The following is a 12,382-nucleotide window of genomic DNA, read 5'->3' as shown; positions in this document are numbered from 1 at the left end:
ATGTCGAGCTCTGTAATGGGCTCCACACTTGGAGAGGGTTCTGCTTGGGATTATCCCTCTCTCTCTTCCCCTCCCACTCATGCTCTCTTTCTCTGTCTCTGTCTCTCTATCTCTCGAATAAGAAGATCTTGATTTAAAAAAAAAAAGGCTTTGCAATAACGGTGAGAAATTGTGCTCAACTCCAAATACAGCAAAGCAAGTGGGAATTTACAGCTAAAGAGCAGACTGCAGGGGTCAGTAGATAGAAAATAATTAAGAGGAAAGAGACTTAAAGCATGACGGGATTCTTGCTAACAGGACTCTTGCTAAAAGCAAGCCAAGGACTTCTATATCAAAGATGGGGACAGAGAACTTGATCAGATATGGAGGGTGATCTGATATCAAGGGTAGGAAGATGATGTCTTAGCAGGATTCTTTGATAAGACTGGTTTAGACTAGTTGAAAAGAAGGCTCAGGGGAATCTGTCTAAAGTTTGGTCAAGGAGAAAGTCTTTGGAAGGATATTTGGTGCTTTGCTTCTGCTATGTGGATAAGACTCAATTTCTGCTACCTAAAACACATCTATTTTACTTGTTAAGTAGGCTCCATGCTAGGCATGGAGGCCCAACACAGAGCTTGAACTCGCAACCCTGAGATCAAGACCTGAGCTGAGATCCGAGAGTTGGATGTTTAACTGACTGAGCCACCCAGGCGGCCCGTAACATAAATCTATTTTAATATGAGGGGTATTTTAAAGATTATCCCTTAACAAGTTTGAAAATAGCATGTATCATTGTTGTATTAAAGCTCATAATCAACACAACCAGGAACACCTCTACAAACCTCACACCTTTGTGCATCTAACCCCTCTAGCAAGACTGAATAGCGAAGGAAGGAGGCAGGAAAGGAAAGGTACGGAAAGGGTTGGATGCTAGATTAGTCACAAGACTGGTCAGAATTTGTAAATTAGGTGAGTGTCTGTCACAGTCGATGATTGCATTTTCAGAACTCGTCAGACTGGAGGGAATTAGTTTGTCTGTGGTGTGATCTTAGGACATTATCTATGCGTCCAAAGGAATTGATATTGAAAGAGCTTGACTGTAGGAGGCCAATGTAGATAGTCTATAATCACAATTTGCTTGATAGTTTTTATGATTTGCTAGTGTATTTTGCAAGTCATGGTTTCTGCCTAAATTCCCAGTTCCCAGTTCCCGTCTGCCAACTTAATGATCAGCTCCTTAAAACCGGTGGTTTTAAAAGATTTAATTTGCCGCCATCTAGTGGGGGTATCCTTTCATTTTTCTATTAAATCTAAAAGAAATGGATTTAGACATTTTAAAATAGAGTTCACAGTGTGGTTTTGATTTGTATTTCCCTGATGGCAAGTGATGCAGAGCATCTTCTCATATGCATGTTGGCCATATCTATGTCTTCCTCTGTGAGATTTCTGTTCATGTCTTTTGCCCATTTCATGATTGGATTGTTTGTTTCTTTGGTGTTGAGTTTAATAAGTTCTTTATAGATCTTGGAAACTAGCCCTTTATCTGATATGTCATTTGCAAATATCTTCTCCCATTCTGTAGGTTGTCTTTGAGTATGCTGAGTGAAGTAAGTCAGTCGGAGAAGGACAAACATTATATGTTCTCATTCATTTGGGGAATATAAATAATAGTGAAAGGGAATATAAGGGAAGGGAGAAGAAATGGGTGGGAAATATCAGAAAGGGAGACAGAACGTAAAGACTGCTAACTCTGGGAAACGAACTAGGGGTGGTAGAAGGGGAGGAGGGCAGGGGGTGGGAGTGAATGGGTGACGGGCACTGGGGGTTATTCTGTATGTTAGTAAATTGAACACCAATAAAAAATAAATTAAAAAAAAAAGAAAATGTAAACAAAGTTATAAGACACATCCCAATTTTGGAAATACCAAGTGTAGGAAAAACTGTCTTTGAATTTGCAAACAAATTTGTAAACAAAAAAATAATTTTGCATGGTTTCTGGAAGTTAACAAGTGACTGTCACATAAAATTTCAATATGGGCAGTGAAATATATCTACCAACTAAAGCAGTCCCTGAGAAATTAACCAATTCAAGGGCTTAAGATATTTCAAGAGATGAGTTTTAATTAAGCAATGAATGTTTATGAGATACTGTGAAATATCCTCCATATAATATCTATTTCAGCTAAAACCTCTAAACATATATGTAGAAAGAACAAATCACTAAAGTAACCTATTGAGGGTATTTCATTGAACTCTTTCTGGCAAGTGAGTCAATAAAGCAAAAAAAAAAAAAAAACCATGATGGTACAAATTACTATAACGTAGCTGAATACAGGGGTGACTTTCCTATTAATAAATACAGAAGACTTTTCAGAAGTGAATCCTATATTAAGGAATGTAGAACTTCCCTTTAGTAAATGGCTCTGGTTTGCTTAGTTGCCCTGGTGAATGATTCTAGATTCCTCTCTGATTGAATGTAGTGACAGTTTCTAATGTTGCTTCCCATAATTACACAAACTTATTACATATTCTGCACTAACTATAAGATCTACAGGCGGTAGGCTGAAAGGGACTGCAATCGATTGCTAAAAATATTAAGTATATGGGTACCGAAAGTAGTAGTTCTCTCAACGATTACAAATATTTTACTTTATTTTATCTATTTATTTTTTGGCTTCCCGTGAGCCTCCAGTTTCTGAGGTTAAAAGTCTAACTGCTAGATAAATGAAATGCTGAGTGATTTTTAAACTCAGAGGAAAACAAACATGGGGGCATGAAGGAAGCATTATAAATGGAGAATTAAACCTAGACTTTAGACCCAGATCTTCTGCTTAGTTACTATGTCATGTTGGAGAATTTTTTAAAACATTCTTACCCTTAACTCTTCATTTGTAAAATGAAAATAATAGTTAACTCATTTGTAAGAGAATTGTGAGGGTTAGAAGCAATATGCTAAAAGTATCTAGCATGGCTCCTGGTATATAGTAGATACTTAAACAATGATGATTATTTATCAAATTGTTACAATTATAAACTGTATATTAAAAAGTACCTACTATGCATAGCCCTCTATAAGTCAGACCCTCAAGCAATGGGTAGCACTTGAGGGCAAAATATATCAGTGTATGACCTCACCAAAGGCCACAGTGAGAGGACAACACTTGAGAGCATCCTTAATAAACTTGAATAAGTGATGGTTTGTAAGAAATATAACATCCAAAATCAATGTTTACTATGAAGTACATTAGACATGAGGCTGAAAACACTTAGAGATAAATTTAAAAGCAGTAACAAAGAGTTTTTAGGCTTCCTGAGGCAACTTTCCAACAATAAATGACTCAGAAAGGGAATGAGCTGAGAAGAAAGGAGGTAGAGGAGAAAGAAGAAAGAAGAAGTTGTCATCCAGGAACGACTTCCTGACTGACATCTTTGTAGAAAGAGGGGGCACTCAGAAGTATCTGGGAGAGCTGAGTTCTACGATTTAGAATGTGTGATGTTGAAATAAACATAAAGTAATTTTTACTCATTAGCTAATGAAGCCTAGGAATTCAGTGTGCAAATGGCTGAGAGGATTGAAGTTGGAGACAGTAGAAGATTATTTAGGAGGTCAATCAATGAAGTAAGAAGCAGCTGAATGAGAAGATAGATGGTGAAGATCTTTGGAAATGAATTCATGTCGGAGATAATGCACTTTGTAAGTAACCCCAGATTTAAAATCATTCAGAATGATTGCTAGATTACACGTTAAAGTTTTAAAAACAAATAAAACATTAAAAAAACAAACAAATTATTAAAGAGAAGTGATTCTGACACTTGTTAAAACATAAAGGAAGACTTGGCAGGATGCCTGGGTGGCACAGTTGGTTGGGCATTCGACTCCTGGTTTTGGCTCAGGTCGTAATGTCGAGCTCTGTAATGGGCTCCACACTTGGAGAGGGTTCTGCTTGGGATTATCCCTCTCTCTCTTCCCCTCCCACTCATGCTCTCTTTCTCTGTCTCTGTCTCTCTATCTCTCGAATAAGAAGATCTTGATTTAAAAAAAAAAAGGCTTTGCAATAACGGTGAGAAATTGTGCTCAACTCCAAATACAGCAAAGCAAGTGGGAATTTACAGCTAAAGAGCAGACTGCAGGGGTCAGTAGATAGAAAATAATTAAGAGGAAAGAGACTTAAAGCATGACGGGATTCTTGCTAACAGGACTCTTGCTAAAAGCAAGCCAAGGACTTCTATATCAAAGATGGGGACAGAGAACTTGATCAGATATGGAGGGTGATCTGATATCAAGGGTAGGAAGATGATGTCTTAGCAGGATTCTTTGATAAGACTGGTTTAGACTAGTTGAAAAGAAGGCTCAGGGGAATCTGTCTAAAGTTTGGTCAAGGAGAAAGTCTTTGGAAGGATATTTGGTGCTTTGCTTCTGCTATGTGGATAAGACTCAATTTCTGCTACCTAAAACACATCTATTTTACTTGTTAAGTAGGCTCCATGCTAGGCATGGAGGCCCAACACAGAGCTTGAACTCGCAACCCTGAGATCAAGACCTGAGCTGAGATCCGAGAGTTGGATGTTTAACTGACTGAGCCACCCAGGCGGCCCGTAACATAAATCTATTTTAATATGAGGGGTATTTTAAAGATTATCCCTTAACAAGTTTGAAAATAGCATGTATCATTGTATTAAAGCTCATAATCAACACAACCAGGAACACCTCTACAAACCTCACACCTTTGTGCATCTAACCCCTCTAGCAAGACTGAATAGCGAAGGAAGGAGGCAGGAAAGGAAAGGTACGGAAAGGGTTGGATGCTAGATTAGTCACAAGACTGGTCAGAATTTGTAAATTAGGTGAGTGTCTGTCACAGTCGATGATTGCATTTTCAGAACTCGTCAGACTGGAGGGAATTAGTTTGTCTGTGGTGTGATCTTAGGACATTATCTATGCGTCCAAAGGAATTGATATTGAAAGAGCTTGACTGTAGGAGGCCAATGTAGATAGTCTATAATCACAATTTGCTTGATAGTTTTTATGATTTGCTAGTGTATTTTGCAAGTCATGGTTTCTGCCTAAATTCCCAGTTCCCAGTTCCCGTCTGCCAACTTAATGATCAGCTCCTTAAAACCGGTGGTTTTAAAAGATTTAATTTGCCGCCATCTAGTGGGGGTATCCTTTCATTTTTCTATTAAATCTAAAAGAAATGGATTTAGACATTTTAAAATAGAGTTCACAGTGTGGTTTTGATTTGTATTTCCCTGATGGCAAGTGATGCAGAGCATCTTCTCATATGCATGTTGGCCATATCTATGTCTTCCTCTGTGAGATTTCTGTTCATGTCTTTTGCCCATTTCATGATTGGATTGTTTGTTTCTTTGGTGTTGAGTTTAATAAGTTCTTTATAGATCTTGGAAACTAGCCCTTTATCTGATATGTCATTTGCAAATATCTTCTCCCATTCTGTAGGTTGTCTTTGAGTATGCTGAGTGAAGTAAGTCAGTCGGAGAAGGACAAACATTATATGTTCTCATTCATTTGGGGAATATAAATAATAGTGAAAGGGAATATAAGGGAAGGGAGAAGAAATGGGTGGGAAGTATCAGAAAGGGAGACAGAACGTAAAGACTGCTAACTCTGGGAAACGAACTAGGGGTGGTGGAAGGGGAGGAGGGCGGGGGGTGGGAGTGAATGGGTGACGGGCACTGGGGGTTATTCTGTATGTTAGTAAATTGAACACCAATAAAAAATAAATTAAAAAAATAAAAAATAAAAAATAAAATAAATAAAATAGAGTTCACAGGCTGTTACATTTGGTACTTACATTTTCCTTCAGGAAAATATTCTCGGTTATCAGCTACAGAATTATTTATGTTTCCAGGACTCTGTGAGAGTTGGAGTTACTATATTCGGTGTGCAGTAGTTTTTGTTTGTGCTTTGGTTTATGTTGTGCTTACTTTCACAGCAGTGCATAATATATTTATAAAACAAGTTCCAACACAGAAGGGTTTTTTTTTGTGTGTTTTTTTTTTCTTTTTTTATTCATGAGAGACAGAGACAGAGAGGCAGAGACACAGGCAGAGGGAGAAGCAGCTCCATGCAGGGAGCCTGATGTGGAACTAGATCCTGGGACTCCAGGATCATGCCCTGAGCTAATGTCAGGCACTAAACCGCTGAGCCACCCTATTTGTGTGATCAGTACTAATTACAGCAGTTCTACTTCTGCTATCGCTGCCTAGTACAGCTATGGATTCGTTCGTAATTAGAGTTAGCTAAGCAGAATAGTATTGATGATGTTAAACCATGGGCAACTATTAGCCGAGGGATCCCCCCCAACACAGAAGTTTTAAGGAAAAATGTTAAACTTTAAATCAGATGGTAAAATTTTCTTAACTAGGCATCAGGAATGCCTGATTTCCAAGCTTTTGAGGCTGGGATTGATTACACACAAATCGGGAACCAGGAGGGGGTGGTTAAACTGGCCCATAGACAGTTTTAGCAGATTGACTGACATTTTATGTAGGTAGTAATTTGACGGAGAGGGACATCTACTTCTCTCATTTCTGCAAGGCAAGAGGCCTTCTCCTATGTTACCCAGAAAGGCACACTGGGGACTCTTTCTGGTCACCCCATCTACCTCATCCCCAGGAGGGACTTGATTTATCAAATTGGTGAAAGTGGTCAGGATCGAGCATGTGGACCCCAGGCCCACAAGTTATCTGTGCTCTTTACCTATGACAACGTGGTAAGTCTGATTCAGTGGGAGGAAATGTATTATTTCAGCTCCAAGCGCCAGCTGTGCTCTTCCATCTAGCCTTGCCAGCAGTACAGCCGATATTTTACTCCTCACCTTAAATGTTTTCAGAACTCAAAGGCACAAAGGGGGTTTAATTAGTATCACCATGGACCCCAGTATTTTTGCATATGGATACGTGAAAAGGACAATTGAATTAGAAGTAAAATAAACAGTGAAAGGTCCGGGGGGGGGGGGTGCTTTGTGGGACTTGGGGATGTATCATAAATGGAGAACGAATAAATAAATAAATAAATAAAATAAATGGAGAATGAACGTGTTGGAGGGTCAGGCAAAAGAGAGAGATACTAAAAAGGTATCGAAGTAAATACAGGGGCTGAGGGAGTGACTGCTTACTTAGCTTGACCAAGTTGATTTTCTTCAAAGTGGGGTAGTTTCAAGAAACTCAGAGCAGGACACCTGTTTGTATTCATAGATGTTTCTACGTAATTCAGGTCCTGGGGCATATTATAAAAGCACTTTGTGGAGTGCTTGGGTGGCTCAGGCGGTTAAGCGTCCTACTCTTGGTTTTGGCTCAGGTCATGATCTCCTGGGTTGTGAGATCCAGCCCTAGTTGGTCTCCAAAGAGCAATTTGCTAGAGATGCTCTCCCTCTGCCCCTCCCCACATATGGGCACCCACTTGCAGGTGTTCAATTGTATGTGCAAGCGCGCAAGCATGCACACTCTCTCTCAAATAAATCAATCTGTGGGTGGAAAAGCCTACCTTTCTTTACATCTCTAGTAATCAGATAAAGAATCTAAATGACCAATGAAATTGAAAACTGGAAGAAGTGGGAATTTAACATTTATTGATCTACTGTGGGTCCCACTAAATAATGCATGTATATTTGGTGCACCTCTTATCCTCCTTCACTCTTCTGCTGTTCTTTTCTCCTCTCAAAGGGGCTGGCCCTGCAGGCTGCAGTTCCCAGGCTTTGTAAGCAACAGCTCCCTGTTAGATTGGCCAGTGGGAAGGTGGAAAGGTGGAAGAAATCAGGGTGTTTCTCTCCCTCTTTTTGTCATGGCAGCTTCTCTACCAACAGATCCATCTTCCACATGGATCCATTTCCTGCCATTCAACACCAGCCAGTGAGCTTCAGGAACACTGCCTTCTCTTTCTGTGTCCATCCAGCAGGAATGGTGGAGCAGTTTCTTGCTCTTGCTAATTTCTGGAGGGCCTCACTGTTCCCTACTTGGTTTTTCAATCTTTCCATTATCTATTACCAATTCCTGGTATTAACTTCTTTTTGTAAAACCATGTACAGTGGTCTCTGGTTTTGTTTTCCTCTTAGGACCCTGACAATATATACAAAATACATATATATGTGTACATATAGTTCGATTCTGATTCTGATTCCATCTCCAACTCCTTCCTAGGAAAGCATCTTTGGCAAGACAGAGGGAAGTGACGCAGACTCTTTTAGGAGCACTATGTTATGTGATATAATTGAGCTTTAAGAAGAGGTCTATATTAGTAAGAGAAAGTGTTGACTTACGGTTGCTTTGGTTTGAGTGCTCTGAAGACCTGCCCTACCTAGATAGCACCATAGCATCACTAATAGAAGTCTCTAAGAGGGGAGACTTGTAGGTGGGGAGAAAGATGAAGTCCTGAGGGGGCTGGCAGGGAGGATGGGGAGACAGGAAGGTCTCCTCACTCTAGGAACAACTGATCTCTTATCTATAATCTCATGTTCATTGTCTCCTCAGCCCTGGGATTGAGAGAGAGGATGTGGGAAACCCAGACTTTTTTACTTGGAGGTTCTCTCCTTCCAAGAATTTTTTGGGATATTTCTTAGCACATTCTACAAATCTCTACTGTCAAAGTATGATTTTTATGATGAAATATAAAGTGAAAATGTTGAAAATATTGCTCACCCAAATGAAGTTAGCAGTATCAAATATTTAGTTATCTCATTAATAAGGGAACCAGCAAGATGGTGACACTGGTTCAAAAAACGAATTGCAAAAAATCAAAGTGTTTATAGTGGCTTAAAGGTAGGAGAGTAGAATAAGAATAGTAATTAAAATATAAAACTTGTTAATATTCTGCAGGGCACTAAAACTGCAACCCCTGGGGTTCATCTCTTTCTATCAGACAGAAATCATTTCATCTCTTGAACAAAATTCATTTGTACTGCTATCAGAAAATAATTATGCATATCAGCTTCTACAAGTTAATAACAACCTTTATAGAGACATGAGTTATCATTATCATTCTTAAAATAACAAGTCAAGCCAAAGTACTCACCTCTAGAGAATTAGATAATATTTCTGTGAACTTCAGTACCTACCATGACACTGAAGTGAAGCCCAGTAATCTCTTTTGCCTATTTCAAAGATTTGGATACCTCTTCTGAACATTTGCTTGAAACCTGAACTGACCTCTGATTCGAGTATGGCCCATCTCTTACGAAGGTTGCCACTGACTGACCTGAAGCCAGCTTTCCCCAAGCTGTCACACTTCTCTCCCAACAAGTTAACCTCCAATGTTGATTCCAGCTACAGTGACCAATCATCCAGATTCTCCTGGGTCTGAAAGATTTCCTGAAATATGGGAACCTCAGGAGTAGAACCAGAAAATTCTGGGCAAACCAGGACAAGTTGGTTATCCTCACATATCCTCACAAAAGCCCATTCCCAATTCCACAAAAAAAAAAAAAAAAAAAAAAAAAAAAGATAATATAAACCAAAATTCTACTGTAGTCTTCAGCGTATTAGAAGACAGAGTTAGTAAAACAAAACAACAAAAAATTCTCAAAACTAGACATTACAAATAACCGTTCCAAGAATCCCCACCAAACTATTCCAACATAACTGCCTGTGAACTTCTCTACCCTTAGTTCCCAGCATCCTGCCATATTATATTTAGCTCCTACTCATATGAGTCTCCTTCAGCATGACTGTCCTGCTCAGAATTCAGGACCAGGACTCCCCCAAGGACTCCATAAGAAGTTAAAATGGAGAGTTTTTCATTTTGAAAGGGAACAAACTTCAGAGATGTGGCTCCATTTCTTAGTAGGAAAAACCTTTATTTATAATGCAGAGTAATTTCCCTCCTCACTATACTATATTCCTTCATTTCAGGATGGAATATTGGCTTACCATAGGAAAAGCCCTACTAAACTGTTTAGATTTCTCCCCTAAAACAAAAGAAATAGCTGATCTCAAATCTTCCCCATTTATAGAAACAACAACAACAAAAAAAAAAACTGCTTGTAAATTTAAAATTGTAGGATTTTCCCTTCTCACAATATGTAGTATTTTATATTTTTCAAAGATGGTTGCAATAATACATACCACCCAACAAACTCTATCACAATGTGTCATTGGCAGCTCTTCACCGAGAGGTGGGATCTATGTATCTTCCCCCTTGAATGTGAGTGGGCTTTGGACTACATCCAGAGTGAAGCCTGCTACCTTCTGAGACTGGATCCTAAAGCAACTTGATACCTACCATCCCCAATACAAAAACAAAACAAAACAAATATACATCTATATCATATAAATATATATATGTACAAAATAAATATATAAATACATTAAAATAATTTTTAAATGTTGACCAGGTACACATAACAAGCTAAAGAACTTGTTCACATATAGAGGTAGATAGGGATGCAGAATCAATCCTCTCATCATCCTTAATTATTTCTAATGATCGATCAGCTGAAAACTTAATTAAGTCCTCCTTCAATTCTGTTGAAAGTAAAGAATGAGAAATTACCAGACTTGCAGAAAAACATAATTTAACTCGTTAGTGTCACTCATCATCTCAACACTGACAACCCTGTTTTAGATAGTCACTTTATTTGGCACTGGAGAATTTCCCTCAAATAAGGAATGACCACTTTACTTACACTTCATCAGCTCTAATTTATTGCTTTTTCTTAATCTTGCAACAGAAGTTTTTATTAACTACTTCAGAAAGAATCCATTAAAAGTGTCAATAATCCTTAGAATATTTGAGTAGTTAAACTAAACTAAGTTTCCACTGAGAGTATTTTTTTGTCTATTTTATAGTAAAAGACAAGCTGGCTTTTGGCTTTTGGAATTGTGCTCTTTCAGTTCATGCTTCCATTAATTTCTGAATCTGTGTTTTGATTCATGAATTTTTAAGAGGGTGTTGAGAGAAAGAAACCAGAACCTTGCCTGAAACCATGCCATAAATCTAGGGTATTCCACAGTGAAACAGCACCTCTGGGGAAATCTTCTTACTACAAATAATATTAACCTTCAGGAAACGCCATTTTCTACAGTCTTGAGGACAGCAGGTTTAACCACCGTCTATTGCATGTCATAGTAATTCAAAGGGGTATTGCAAAATTTTGCTAGAAATCAGTTCTCAGAGTTGCAGTAAAGACCCACTTGTCCAAAATAATGGGGAAAAAATGTACAGTCATGGTGGTATGAGCCACAAAGAGGGAGGTATTGCTGGTACAATCAGCCTGTCTTCTTGGCATTTCAGGCCATGGCCATGCCTGGACAAAGGGAGGGAGAGAGTACCGGTAGGTGGGAAAGAGACAGAAACATTTTGAGCGGGAAGTGGGGAAATGTTAAAAGTTTAGTGAGTTAAGGGGTGCCTGGGTGGTTCAGTCAGTTAAGCAGTTAGGTGTCTACCTTTGGCTCAGGTCATGATCCTAGAGTCTCAGGATCCAGTCCTGCCTCAGGCTCCCTGCTCTGCAGGGAGTCTGTGTCTTCCTCTGCCCCTCCCCTGCACCTGCATCTGCTTGCTCACACACTCTCTCAAGTAAATAAAATCTTAAAAAAAAAAAAAAAAAAAAAAAAAGTTTAGTGATTTACATGAAGAAAGAATTAGGCGCATTATTGTGTTACTTTAAGATTTGAGGTACTGTTGGTCATTGATGTGTCCAAAAGGGCAATAAGTCTCTTTGTCTACAGACAATGTAAATAGAAACTTCTATTCATTGAATTTCTTTTTTGTCTTTTTATATTTATACCTTTGTCCTAGCTTGTTACAGCATTAATCTTGTCAGTAAAAATTCCTGCCCTGACAATATAAATATTTAACATCTCTGAACTTCCATTTCTTTATTTGTAAAATATGGAGATTAATGCCTAATTCGGTACAAGGTAAAAATTAAAATTATGGGTATTAAAACCTACTACAGCCCAAACACACTGTAGGTGTTTGGTAATTGATGAAAACAATGGTCATTATTAGGGTCAACTAGAAATTCGTAGGCAAAATCCCTCATGCAGTACATAACACAAAAAGTTGGAATTCATAAGGAGTTATTATCCCCGGGCAGAGTACTTCTTGTTCAAGTTATTTCAGTTGAACGCATAAGCTACACATGAACCCATGTGTAGGTAAGCATTGTTCGTTGTTGTTGTTGTTGTTGTTGTTTAGCATTGTTCTTTTGTGAGGGGAAAAAAGGCAATTCTACTCTCCCACCTTGCCAGTCCTCTACTACTCACATTCCTACACATGGGCAGATCACCAGAACCAGGCCTACATCTCTCACCATGAAGACAGGAGTAATGGTGTGATTAAGGCAAGGTTTAGGAGGAGTCCTGTAAATATAAACCAGGAAAGGTAGGTGGTGAACAGAATTGTGACGATTTCTTCCCTCAAAGGAAACTTGGTTGGGAGTGTAGG

General features: G+C 38.7%; 1 long non-coding RNA gene across 1 annotated transcript in view; it reads left to right on the top strand.

Annotated features, from left to right (window-relative positions):
• LOC112653543 (uncharacterized) overlaps window positions 1-12,382 on the top strand; it is a 38,583-nt gene that overhangs the window by 11,836 nt on the left and 14,365 nt on the right. Inside the window, exon 4 of the long non-coding RNA XR_003132260.3 lies at window positions 3,510-3,673. This is a non-coding gene — a long non-coding RNA (uncharacterized LOC112653543). The remainder of the gene's footprint in view (window positions 1-3,509; window positions 3,674-12,382) is intronic.

The sequence above is a fragment of the Canis lupus genome, chromosome 3 (assembly GCF_003254725.2).
Source record: "Canis lupus dingo isolate Sandy chromosome 3, ASM325472v2, whole genome shotgun sequence".
NCBI lineage: Eukaryota > Metazoa > Chordata > Mammalia > Carnivora > Canidae > Canis > Canis lupus.
This window is presented reverse-complemented; position numbering and strand designations above follow the sequence as displayed.